The 13,351-nt window shown below is 47.2% G+C and overlaps 1 protein-coding gene and 1 long non-coding RNA gene across 10 annotated transcripts in view; one reads left to right on the top strand and one right to left on the bottom strand.

Annotated features, from left to right (window-relative positions):
- Marchf10 (membrane associated ring-CH-type finger 10) overlaps positions 1-13,351 on the top strand; it is a 141,999-nt gene that overhangs the window by 38,812 nt on the left and 89,836 nt on the right. For 2 of the 8 annotated variants that reach the window (XM_087572408.1, XM_087572414.1), the window contains exon 1: positions 12,719-13,071. The gene's annotated coding sequence lies outside the window, so the exon portion shown is untranslated. 8 annotated transcript variants of the gene reach the window in all.
- Positions 1-13,351, bottom strand: part of LOC108352144 (uncharacterized) — a 115,683-nt gene that overhangs the window by 23,439 nt on the left and 78,893 nt on the right. The window contains exon 3 of one of the 2 annotated variants that reach the window (XR_015632172.1): positions 13,120-13,206. The exons of the other annotated variant lie outside the window; for it this stretch is intronic. This is a non-coding gene — a long non-coding RNA (uncharacterized LOC108352144). The remainder of the gene's footprint in view (positions 1-13,119; positions 13,207-13,351) is intronic. 2 annotated transcript variants of the gene reach the window in all.

Raw genomic sequence — 13,351 nt, 5'->3', positions numbered from 1 at the left:
GGAGTGCGATCTTGGCACCTCTACCTGTTTTCACACTTCCCACATCCACAGACTCCCTTTGCCAGTCCTGTCCTTAAATAGGAACCTACAAACACTGAACAAAGAGCTAAATTAGAGGATGCCTTCGGAGAGGACAGCATCTAATTGTGCCTTCCAGCGACTGCCTTGTCACTGGTACTCTGCGAGGCTTCAAAACAGTTGTTTCTCCAGCCTTGGGGAATTTCCAGCCCAAAGGTCTAGTGGCTATCGGCCCCCACCCTGGCCTTATCATACAGCCACAATGGAGGGCAGGGAGGGACCGCTGGTCAGGCTGAGTTCTATGGAAACAGGGCCAGTTCCAAAGGCAGAAAAGGCAGGCTACAGTCCAGAAAACAGGGAGCTGAAGTGCCAGGAACCTCTAGCTCTCCCAGGAACTCTTTCTTCCCCAAGCCAAAAGAGCTGTAGAGACCCCCGATGTATGCGCATGATCCGTGTGCACCCGGATCAGCCACCTCTTTCTTACTACAAAGACTACATAGTTTCGGATCAACTCCGTTCAGTAAACACAGACTGACTACGTGTGGTGGCTCTAGGCTTATTCTGGTTTAAAAAAAAAAAAAACAGTTCCGAGGTTTCCGCCAGACAGGGAGGGGAAGGAACACGTGAGTCAGGAAACGGGCACAGGGTCTGGCAGAGGTGAAGATTATCGCCACCCAGCTCCTGGACTACTAGACAGCGTCTGGCGTTGCTGAGAAATGTCTCCAAGGGAGGGAACTACCCACCAGCAGCAGGCACTGGGGCAAGCCAGGAGCAATCCTCAGAGGCCCTTCCACTGTCCCTTGCACCGTGAGAATCTTCCCGTTGGTCCAGTCTTCCTCTGCCCTCCAGGGTCCCACACCTACTTCTATTGTTGAGCTGACTCTAAGGTCCTGTTTGTCTACCTTCCTCCTCCACACACAAAGGCTGCGTCTTAGTCTTCTTGGAGGCCTAAGGCTTGTCCCTGAAGTGCTTATATAAACGCTGGATGGGGGCTACACTCGCAGGGCTTGTCCTGCATATTTGGGGGTACCAAAAGTATGCCATCCTGACATGGCACTCGAGTGAAGGAGGTTACAAACTTCCGTTTCAAAGTAGGTATTTCCAACTCTGATATATTTTAAACAGAGATGAAGGAGTAGAGGTGTAGGGCACGTTGGGACATGAAGATATTACCATTCCTGAATACACATAACCATTTAGATGCTGCCAGAATGTTGCCTCTGCCCCTGCCTGTGGGCCTGTGTGCCCGCCTCACCGTTTTACCCTCAGAACCAGGGGTCTCTGTGAGAAAGACCACTGGAATGATTTGTTTTGCTTTAAAATAAAAAAAAAGCACAGCATAGCAAAACTTTTACCACAATCAGAGGGTTATCATAATTTATTAACAAAACAACCCGTCAGTGTATCTCAGCATTGGAGACAATGCTGTGAATGTGCGCTGAGCCGTGGTGGCTCGGGGCTCCAGCAACAGTGTGTGGCCTTGGATGAGGAGTACAGGGAGACTCTTTGTCCTCTGCCTGCTTCAGTGTATTAAGGAGAGAGAATGGTATATTCAATGGGTATGAGGAGAGCTTAACATCAGTCTGCTCAAAGCTCTTTGAAATGCAAGAAGGCATCACTGAGTCTCAATCCAACACTTGTCCTGATGTCCACTCAGGGCCCTTGTCTGGGAATCTGTAAAAATCTCTGCATGGATGTAGTGTACACACACACACACACACACACACACACACACACACACACACACTAAATGGCTTAATTGCTTTTAAAATTTTTCAGTAAACACATTGGAATGATTACGAGGCATCTGTACAGTGTACTGCCTGCAAGTCTGCCACGAGAAGAGCTATTTGAGAAATGAAATCACGTCAACGAGAGAATTACCAATGAGTCAATTGGTGAAATGTTACATTAGCAGTGGCCTCTGACCCATCTGATGCCAACCAAATGCTTTTTCCTTTCTCTGTAATTTAATCATTTTTCAATTAGATTAATTTCTTAAAAACCACACAGATAAGCCACTTGTATTGCACACCACACACACACACACACACACACACACACACACACACACACACTCACAGAGAGAGAGACAGAGGGATATTGATGAAATAAAGGACACACCACAGTTGCCTGTGACTCTCTGCTGTTTGATTCTGGAAATGAATATTATCTTGTTTTGTTTTGTTTTTTCCCCCTGACAACAATTTTTCCAAAACTACTCACTAAAGTGTGAAGTTAAGGGACCCTCCCCCCCCCAAAAAAAACCCTCAAGGCAAAGACCCAGCTACCCCGTTACAAAAGCTTAGCTAGAAGAGGCCCCAAACTATGGCCGCTGGACACATTGCCTGTCTGTTTTGAAAGCAGTTTTAATGCAGACAAACCAGCTGGAAGGTGGTTTTGTGAGGGTTGTTGACAGCCCTGTGCTTGGGCTTGGAGAGTGCGCTCCACACACATCCAGGAATTTGTTTGAGGATGGAGCGCGGTTAAGTCATGTTTTAAGAATGTTCTCTCATTATCCTGACTCACGGGGTGCAGAGCCACAGAAGAGATGCTGTTCAGTGATACCTTCTGTTCCGTCTGGTTTTCAAGAACTGCCTGCCTTTCACTCACGTCACTCGCCCGAGGTTACCCTGTTCACGGAAGTTAACCCTGTCTCATTTTCTGTCACGAAAGTGGAGGAGGACTGCTTTTCCAGACTTGCTCAAAACCCCTGACCTGGGAGGTTAGACCAGGGTGAGTGGGTAGAACGGAGAAGAAAGCTTCGAGGAGGTGAAGGGAACAACAGAGATGGGATTCGGTGGAAGAGAAAACCAATTACTAAAATCTACAAAACCAGCCAAGAAATTTGTTTGGGAAAGAGCAATCTAAGATCTGTGGTTTGGCAAATAATGCTGACTTGTGATGAGAAAGGCAGGGCTGAGGAGGGGAGGGGAAAGGGTAAGGAGGAAAGCAAGCCAGAGATCAGGTAAGAGGAACGAGGAAGCCAAGGGAGTGAGAGTCAGTGCGCACCACAGCATCTTAAGAATGGACCTGGAGGGCTTAGCAGATAACATGCTTGTTGTGCAAGCATGAGAACCTGAGTTCGAATCCCCAGCACCCATGTTTAAAAAGAAATCTAAGCAGGCATTGTATGTCTGTAATCCCAGCATTAGGGGAGTGAGAGAGGAAGATAAGAGCCCTGGGGTTCTTTGGCTAATCTGGCTGAATCAGTAAACTTGGGGTTCAGTGAGAGACCAGTCTCAAAAAACAAAGTGGAGGAATAGAGATGTCACTCAAAGGTGAAGCACTTGCCTAGTGTGCAGGAAGCCTGGGTTCGGTCACCCGAGTACCATAACTGGGTCTGGTAGTGAATGCCCATAATCCCAGTACTTGGGAAATGCTGGCAGCAAGGTTGAGGCCAGACGGTGACACATGAGACTCTGTCTCAAAAAAACAAAACGTTTTTAAGAGCATATATGATAGCAAGTAACTGAGGAGGATACCCAATGACATTTGGCCTACACACACACACACACACACACACACACACACACACACACACGGAGACAGAGAGAGATACACACAGAGATACTCACACATACACACAGAGTGGTGTATACACACTCAGATACATATACACGGAGAGAGGCGTACACAGAGTTACAGATATCACACAGAGATACATACACACACATGCACACACACATGCACACACAAACATCCAAGCATACACATGTGACAAGGAAAGGCTGGAAGGAGAGGCTGGAAGATAACAATCAGGATATCATAGATCCAGTGCAGGACATAGGGCCGTGCGTCTGTCCTAGAGCCAGAAGTACCTGATGATTTATCCTTGGCCATCTTTTCTCCTGCCATTGATAACATCCTTTGTTTGAATGACAACTTGAAGTTTCCTTAAAGACCAGACTAGGAATCATGAGGTCATAACTGTTATTTCTGGTGAAGAACTTCCTGCTCCCGTGAGATGTCAGAAATGCACGCGGGTGAGCAGGCACACGAACGGTTAAAAACCATGATGGGGAGAAAGGAGGAAAAATAAACATTGTATGAAGAGCTAAGGATGCAGCTCGGTGGTTAGCTACTTTCCTAGTGTGTGACAGTAACATGAAAAGAACAGAATGGGGTTGGAAGAATGGCTAGGCAGATAAAGAAGCCTGTTGCAGGCCTGAGGACCTGAGTTTGAACTCTGGATCCCACACGGTGGAGAGAACCAACTCCTGAAAGTTATCCTCTGATTTCTACATCTAGGTGTGATGACACAAATATATATGTGTGTGTGTGTGTGTGCGTGCGTGTGTGTGCACGTGCACGTATATGTACGTGTACCCACACATACATGCACATGCACACACTAAATAAATAAATGTAACATTTAAAAAAAAACTCAAAAAGCACCAACAAGACCCCTCCCCTGTGGCTTTCTGTGGTGCTTGGAATAAAGTCCAGCCCCATCCCTCGGAGCCCTATCACTCGTTCCTCAGAGTGGTCCTCCAGCTGCCTGGCTTCCCTTTGTTCCCTTGATCGCTATGCTTTTTTTTTTTTTTGCCTGAAGACTTTCCCGTTCTTGTTACCTCCATCCCTAGAGTCCTTCTCCTCCTTTAGGTCTCACCCAGAGAGACCATCTTTAACCACTCCATTCCAATAACTCCCCACTCTCTCCACCGTGACTCCCAATATTTCCCTGTCACTATTCCCTATTGGCAAATACTACTTACCACCTGTCGGTGTTTATTGATTTGTCCGGACATAAATTGTCTTTGACACTTATAGCCATTCAATAATTATTTGCCGATCAAACAAACACATTTGGTATCCACAGCTTTGACGGAGGGCGGCAAGCTCCAATAACCACACAGTCTTCTAGCCCCTCCCACTCCTGGCTCTCCCAAGTCTAGTTCCCACACATGTGCTGTCCACAAACACCCTTAGCCCAGATGAAGGGGAAGGGAGCCAATGTGTTCATGTCGGGCAAAGGCAATGCAATAAGGAGGAAAGAGAGTGACCGGCTCATCTGCTGTCATTTGTAACATTACAGAAACAGCAAGAGAACTGCCAGGAAAGGTTTCTGGGCTGGAAGTAGGGGGCAGGGCTCAGTGGGTAGAATCACTTGCTGGGCAAACATGAGGGCCTCAGTTGGAACCACCAGACACTATGTAAAGCCAGACCACCGTACTACTCGGCTGGAATTCCAATGCTTCCATGGGGAGATAGGAGACAGGGATGCAGGAATGCTTGGAGACTCTTGGGCCAGTTAGCCTGGAGCACTAGACTCAAACAAGGGAGCCTGCTTCAAACAAGGTGGAAAATGAAGACCAATACACAGAGTTGTCCTTTGACCTCCATTCACGAGCCATGACACGTAACAGTCACACACATGTATCACATACAGACATGCACATACATCACACAATAACGATGGTAATACAAAGGCAAAAGGGCAAGTGTCAGAGATGTTTTGCCTCAGGGACGGATATCCATCTGTGTGCTCCCCACATCATCCCTGAGAGGAATGAAGGGCATGCCACAGAGTCAAAGCTCCTTGAAGTGAGCATCTCAAGACTGGTGCTGCTTAGACAGAAGGCTACCTCTGCTCCCTGACCTGTCTGGGGTTTGTTTACAGCTCTGGCTTTCCTCACTGGCTCTGCCCCTTTGCCTGAATACAATGCCGTAGTGCCGGCCACGAAGCCCAGGATGTGCTTGGCGCTTGTGCTCCCTGGCTTCTTGATAAGCGTCTCTTCTGTTTGTTTGCTTTGGCCTGAGCGCTTAATTTGCCCAGAAACCTATTTAATGCTCATGTGTTTTTCTTTTCTTTTCTTTTTTTCTTCCCACAGTTTTGGAGATAAAAACCCAAGACCTTGCACACACTAGGCAAGAACTGAGGTGCTGCGCTCCACTGTTATCCCCACGTGGGATATTTTTGACGCCGTTGTAGCTTCTGAAGGCTGAGCCTTACGCAGGCAGGGCTTGACGATCAGCCCACAGCTTGCACTCTTGGCTAAACATGTATGGCCTGAGCTTATCTGAAGTCTAAACAAATCAGATATTCCTTCTGGACAGAAGTCAAATTCTTCCCTTTGGTAATCATTTATCAGACACTTTCTTTTTAAAAGCAATATATTTGTTCAGAGTTCTTGTAATCAAATCCAATCTTACATCAGAGGCATTCATTGCCATAATTAAAGGTTCTGAATACTCCAAATCTTCCAAAATAGATAAAGCAATAAAGGTTTCATGGAACTTCTGAGAAGCATTTCAGCACTCTCATGAATCTGTTCCCCCTTTGTGAGACAGTACAACAGACCAGTACGACTCCAACAGAGGGAAACTCTAAGAGCTCTCCTAAAGGGCACGCTTTATTAAGAAATTAGTTGTAGGGCGTGTGCCAGTCTCTAACAGAGTCTACTTTATTGCACAGAAGAATTGCATTGGGAACATCTGATCTTTTGAAAACCCGGCCGGCATTACTAAGTTTCATATCGTTCATGGATGACTGCAAGCCTCAAATAAGACCCACCCTCCCGCTTAGAGAAGAGGTCTTAATAAAGGGGGTCTCTGAAATGCAGCGTAAAAATCAGCCACAAGGATAATGGCAATGTTTTGGAGACATAAGAAGCCTTTGAAGGTGTTCTTTGATGCTGTGGATGATTGCCTTTGGGTGTCAGTGTACATTTGTAATGTCATAACAGCTGTAGGTGCCGAGCGTTGGGCAGAACACCAGGAACTCGGCCTTCAGAATCCCATTCATTCTCACAGGAGAGGAGGCCCTGATTACTCTGCTCCTAATTCTGGGGTTCTTCAGGTTTGGAAAAGTGATGAAAAGCTGTTTGCTCTCAAACAGCAAATGCCACTGCTGGGGATTTAACCTACATTTTCTTTTCTTTTTTTTTTTCTTTTTTTCAGAGCTGGGGACCGAACCCAGGGCCTTGTGCTTGCTAGGCAAGCGCTCTACCACTGAGCTAAATCCCCAGCCCCTAACCTACATTTTCTTGAAGCTATATTATGCCGCCGAGAGAATAAACGGAAGAGAAATAGCCCCGTGAATCTGAGCGAGAGGGGACCTAACTGAATCATGATGTAAACATCCAAAGGCTTTGATGGGAACCAACCGGATCAGTTATCAGATGGAGATGTCCCTGGGTAGGAGGAAGGTTATTCCTCAAGGTCTCCTCCTGCTGCAACTGGATAAATCCCTTAAGAACAAACACACAATTCCCTTAAATCTAATTCAATATGCATCCAGCCTTCTGATCTTTAATTCAGCCTCTGGGGGATGCCTTTCCACAAGGAGCAAGCACCTTGCATGTCTAACAAGGGTCAGTCTGCCAGATTTATTCTCTGGGAAAGAAAATGGATAGTAAGATTACCGAGAATCAGTTCCTAAATGATTGATTCTGAGTTAACAAAAATGGATCCCTGGGGCTGGGGAGACAGCTCTATCGATAAAGTACGAGTTAGATTCACGCTTGTGAGGATCTGAGTTCAGATCTCCAGAACCCATACAAAAAGCAGAACACAGTGGTCCATGCTGTGGTCATCCTAGCAATGGTGAGATGGGAGAAAACTGGTGACTCCCAGGAGTGTCACCTGAGGTTATTCTCTGACATATGCACATGACTGCACATGCGTGCGTGTTCTCACACAAATGTGTAGAGGACTCGAGGGTCTCAGGCCCAGATGAGCACTAGAGAAACCAGAAATGTTAAACAGGCAGGCTTGCCTCTTCAGTAGAAAGGATGACTGCCTGTTTCCCACCCAGAAGGCTGTGGGTGGTGCTATGTGTAGGGCCAGGCCACACCCAAGTCCCCCAGACTATTATGCATATCTCGGACGCTTTCTCCTTAACTTTAAGCACTGTTTCTCAATCATTAGAGCCCATCTTTAGGGAAGATGTCATATCTACTTTTTAGCTTGGTGACCTCTACCATATCTATATGACTGAGCCCACACCTGAATCTTCCCCTAGTCCCTTAAACCAACAGAACCAATCTTTATGGAAGAGGTGACGTGTACTTTGCAAAAGAGTTTTGATGACATCACACCTAAAGCTTTGTTGTGCGCCTGGGATTGAGATCAACGTTACCAAAAATGATGCTTTACTTAAATATGTCTAAGATAAATTGCCCAGTGTTGGACTCTAGAGGTCTGAACCAACACTGGCTACTAAATCATGTTGAACTGGATTTCATTCTTGTCTCATGCAGAAACACACACATACACACAAACACACACACACACACACACACACACACACACACACACACAGTTCTTGAACCTACAAAAACCAAGAAGCAAATTCTGATTCTTTAGTGACCTACTAAGCATTCTACTTTCACATTTATGTGAATGTATGTGTCGTGTGTGTGTGTGTGTGTGTGTGTGTGTGTGTGTGTGTGTGTGTGTGTGTGTGCTGGTACACATTTGTGCGTATGCTCACAATGTCAAGGCCATAGGCAGATGTTAAGTATCTTCCTTTATCACACTACCACCTTATCTTTCAAGACAGGCTATCTCACTGAACCTAGAGTTCAAAGCTTGGCTAGACCAGCTAGCCAGTGAGCTTTGGGATCCACCTGTCTCCACACCCTACCCACATCCTCCCATGCTCCAATCATGCTACACTGCTGATCATGTGACAACACCTAGCTTTGGACATGAATACTAGGATCCTAAGTCAGGCCCTCATGTTTGTGTGCTTGTGCAAAACACAACTCAACAACTGAGCCATCTCGCTACCCAGCCCCCCCCCACTCATTATCACGACGTTAATGTCTACATTTAATGGATGACATTAACAGATTGCCACAATGGCATCCCTGTCTAATGAAACATGACGGTAGGGTGAATGCAGAATAGCACCACAGCCCACAGCATACTTAGTCATTAGCTTGTTTTAAAAATTATTCAGGGACTGGTAAGATGGGTTAACTGGCTAAGCCACCACACCCGACAACTGAAGTCTGATCCCTGGGACCCACACGATGCAGGAAGAGAACCAATTCCTCCAGTCTCCATACATGAACCATGGCACATGCTCTCCGACACCCACAAAACAATAAAAAGTGTTTTAAATTTTTAAAAATTGATCAGATGAATTCCCAAGGAATTCTAAAGGCTTAACATGCCCACAGTGCCCTTCTCAGGAAAGCTCCCAAAGGGCTTTCTTTCCTTGCGTACTTTTGTGCTTGCAATTAAATTTTATTTACCTCTATCTGTGTGTATGCATGTCACATGTTTGTGGGTGCCCTCATAGGCAGAAGATGGTGTCAGGTCCCTGGAGCCTGAGTTAGAGGCAGTTGTGAGCTACCCAACATGAGTATCAGGAACTGAACTGGGGTCTTCTGGAAGAGCAGCACGTGCTCTTAACCACTGAGCCAATTCTCCAGGCCCTTGTTGGTTTGTTCTTTGAGACAGGGTCTCATGTAGCCCAGGCTGGCCATGAGTCTTACGATCTTCCTGCTTCCACCTCCAGAATTCTGGGATTACAAGATGCACCACCACACCCAGGGTAGAATGCACAAACAGGCATGGTTCGTGCCAGGCATGGGTGAAGGCCACACTGACACAATGACCTCAGCTGATGAGAACAGGAACTTATTAGTCATGGAAGACTCAAGGCAAAGTGACCCGGTCTAAGCTGTTTCGAGGGAGGCCACTTGGCACGAAGCTCTGTGGCCTGTAGAAGCTTCTGGTTGTACTCTACCGAAGACCTAATTAGCTAACAGTCTCCCTCCCTCACTCCTTCCCTCCCCTCCTCTCTGTTCCTGTTTGTGTCTCTCTCTGTCTTTGTCTCTCTTCCTCTATGTGTGTGTGTGTGTGTGTGTGTGTGTGTGTGTGTGTGTGTGTGTTAGGGTTGACTATTTCAACACCATTGAGTACCTGTGCCAAGTCCCCATGAACATCTCAGTCTTAGAAGAGCCACACCCCTCCTGACAGTTCATATTTGCTCTGGATTAAATACTTGTTGTTGTTGTTGTTGTTGTTGTTTTTCAAACTTCCCAGACTTCACCTGGTTGCCCTTTGCAGAACTCTTAGATTCAAGTAAAGAATGTCCTGTGGCTTATTTGCAAATGCAAGTCATCTCAGTGATTCGAACCCATGCCTACTTAAGCCTCTTCTCATCTACCAGGGGGCACTGTGCAAACAGAGATTAGGACGCTTCCTTCCACGGAGATTGTTTCTTCTCTCGGGCTTCCACGTTTCTCTTTGGCCTCACTCGCTTTTCAGTACTGGCACTGACCTGCTCTGTAATTTACACGTCAAGGCTGAGTTTACTCCTGGAAAGCTGGCATCTGAATTGCTCTGTAGCTTCTTTCTGACCCGATCTTCGCCACTGTCACTTTCTCTCAAGGGCACAGTACTTTCTTTTCGTGGAACTTAACCTTTAAAAACCTCGAGAGAATACAGAAGGGACCAGGTGTGTTGGCGCCCATAACCTCAGCGTTGGGGAGACAAAGGTAGGATGACAGGGAATCTGAGGTCTGCCTGGGTAAGCAGTCATGACCCGCCCCTCCCCCTAAAGCACAAAATAACAACAACAACGAAAGTACTTGAGGTGTAGGAAAGTTTTGAGCTGAGACAAGTAACTTCTCCAAGCTCTCAGCTTGCACTGTAGTAGTAAAATACACCTTAGAAGACGAAACTATCAACTAATGTTTTGTCTTCTCTCATTTAGACCCCACAACAGCCTTTTGGGGGTGAAAAGTACTTTTTTGTAGCTCTTAAAATAGAAAATTAAGTATCCACATCTAACATGTGCCAGTATGTTTTTTTTTTCTTTTTCTTACTAGTGGTTAACAACACCAAGCTGTTGGGAGTGGGAATCTTCCTTCTCAGCTCTGGGTCCATTCCTTGTCAGGAGTCCTCGGCTGTGTCATCTCTGTCCAACTATCTCCCTTACGCCTCAATGCCCTCCTCTGTTAATCAGTAATAATAATTACCACTAATTGCTGTTACTGTTATCATTTTTTGAGGTAGGTCCTTTGTCTCTAAGAACAAACATCCTATCAGTTTACTACTAGAATTGCAATCCTCACAACACCCCCACTACACACACACACACACATACACACACACACACACACACTCGCTCGCACATGCACACAAGTAACTCTGACAGGGTGAGGAGGTTTCCCTAGGCCTTCACTTCCTCTAAGAACTGGGATTTAGGCACGTCTCATCACACGCACCCTATGTGCTACTAACGACCAAATCCAGAGCCTCCTGCCATTCAGGCACTGAGCTACAAACCCAGAAAGTATCTCAAACTTGGGGTCCTTAACCGTACCCCTTTGAAAGGCAAAGACCACAGAGAGAGGTTCGTGCTGTGTCCTTAGCAGTTAACGGTTTAACAGGGAAACTTTGTTAGCCGGCTGAGAACAGGAATAGGGCATGGTGTTTCAAGATGGCTCAGCAGGTAAAAGTACCTGCCACCGAGCCTGATGACCTGGGTTTGGTCACTGGGACCCACACGATAGGAGAGAACAGACTGCAGCAAATTGACCTCCCCTTCCATGCACTGGGGCATGCCTGCCCTCTCACACATCCAATAAAAGCAAGACGTAATAAAAATCTTTTAAAATACTAATAATAGAAATGGTCTAGAAAGGAAGAGCAATCAAGGTCAGGTGAGAAAGAGCCCAAAACAAAGACTTCCCCAAGGCATATTTTGTCTAGACTCTGTGTTGCTCAAGATACGTCTTAGAAGTTGGCGTGAAGGTAAGGAGGAGGGTGCGGCACGTACTAGAGCCCCAACTGGCCGGGGATGACTCAAGGACAACACCAAGAAAGCGAGTCTCCGGGAACAAATAGGGACAGTCACAGTCCAGAGTTGGGGGCTCACTTCTTAGGCCGTGTGGCGTCTGAGAGTGTCTTGTTGTTGATTAAGACATGGGACCTATGCTGCTTATGTGACACGGGGAGAGGTGGGCCTGGGGTACGGCCGACAGGGGTGGTGGTGATAAGACTAGAAATGGTGTCATACTGCCAACACAAAGCCACCACCTGATTGTGGGCTTACAGGGGCTGCATAGAAGTCTCCTGGAACCCAGACATATGGAGACTCTGGGACACTGGTGAAAGTTCCAACAATTTCTATTGTCTATCTTCTTTGCTCTTCACCCAGACTGAAACGCCCCTAGGTGACATCAGCCAGCAAGGTACTGCGTTTCCAAAAGAAATAGAAGACTCGTGGTTGCCTATTATTGTCTCAATGAGAAATAAACAGCCTAAGAACAGTGATGTGAACCAAGGACCTGGTGGGCACTGGTCTAACCCTCCAAGCTCCTCTTTCCTGGAGAAGCCAGTAATGACCACTGCTAACTAAGAGGCCAGCTTTGGTGTCCGTTTTGAAGCTGATCCGGTGCCTCCCTTAATGGTTTATTTCTTCTCTGAGATCGGATCAGCACATTTTGCTTGAAGATCCCTGTGCAACAACCATCTCAAGACGTGCAGGATCTTTTCTTCTTTCCACGTACTCCCTTTACTGTTTTATATAATTTTTTCCCTCTCCCATTTCCTAATCTCCATCTTATAAGAAGCAACACGGAGTCTGGGCGTGAACACAGACAAAATCAGAGTGCCTATTCCTAGAGCATCTCTTCCAAGCCAGCCGCCATCACTGCTTTTCTTTTCCCAACTGCATCCCTTCTCGTTCCCACGGCAACCGGCAGGGCCGCCCACGTGTGGACTCAGGACCCCCGGGGCCGCAGCCCCGCCCCACCCCCACGATCCACGTTCCCTCGCGACTAGCGGCACAAGCTCCGCGCGAGGAGGGAGGCCCGGTTGCCAAGGAAACGGGAGGACGCCAGGCAGCCGCCCCCACCGTCTCCACCCCGAGAAAGGCCGGAGGCCGCGGCGGACAGCTGCCTCCAGGGAGGAGAAGGAAGAGGGGCCGCTAGAGGGAGGAAGACGTGAGGCGTAGGGGAGGAAGAGGAGCCCAGGACCGGCCCCACGCACGATTGATGGGCGGCTCTTCTGCTGTGGGCCTACCCACCCGCTCCGCCACGCAGTCCCTTTAGCCCCTAGTGAGGGGCGAAAGTGCTGATCCCCAAGGTAACCGGCCCCCGCTCTAGCCTTCCCAGAACTGAGGATCAACTTTACCTTTTAAACTTAAGATTCTGAAGGGAAATCAGACCTCTTAGCGCCCCTCTCTTCTTCTGGCTGACCCCAGCTCCAGTTCGTTTCTACCTAAAAGGAACAGATTTAACTGGAGTCTAGACGGTTTTGCACACTGGTAGTTCCCCCAGCCACCCACCCCGCACAGCTACATTGGTCTAACAAGTCCAAGAAACAGCTTTTAAGTGTGAAAACGATGGTATTATTAATGGTAGAA

This window comes from Rattus norvegicus, chromosome 10 (assembly GCF_021556685.1).
Source record: "Rattus norvegicus strain SHRSP/BbbUtx chromosome 10, alternate assembly SHRSP_T2T, whole genome shotgun sequence".
Taxonomy (NCBI): Eukaryota; Metazoa; Chordata; class Mammalia; order Rodentia; family Muridae; genus Rattus; species Rattus norvegicus.
Note: the sequence above shows the minus strand (reverse complement) of the source record. Positions and strands in the feature narration are given on the sequence as shown.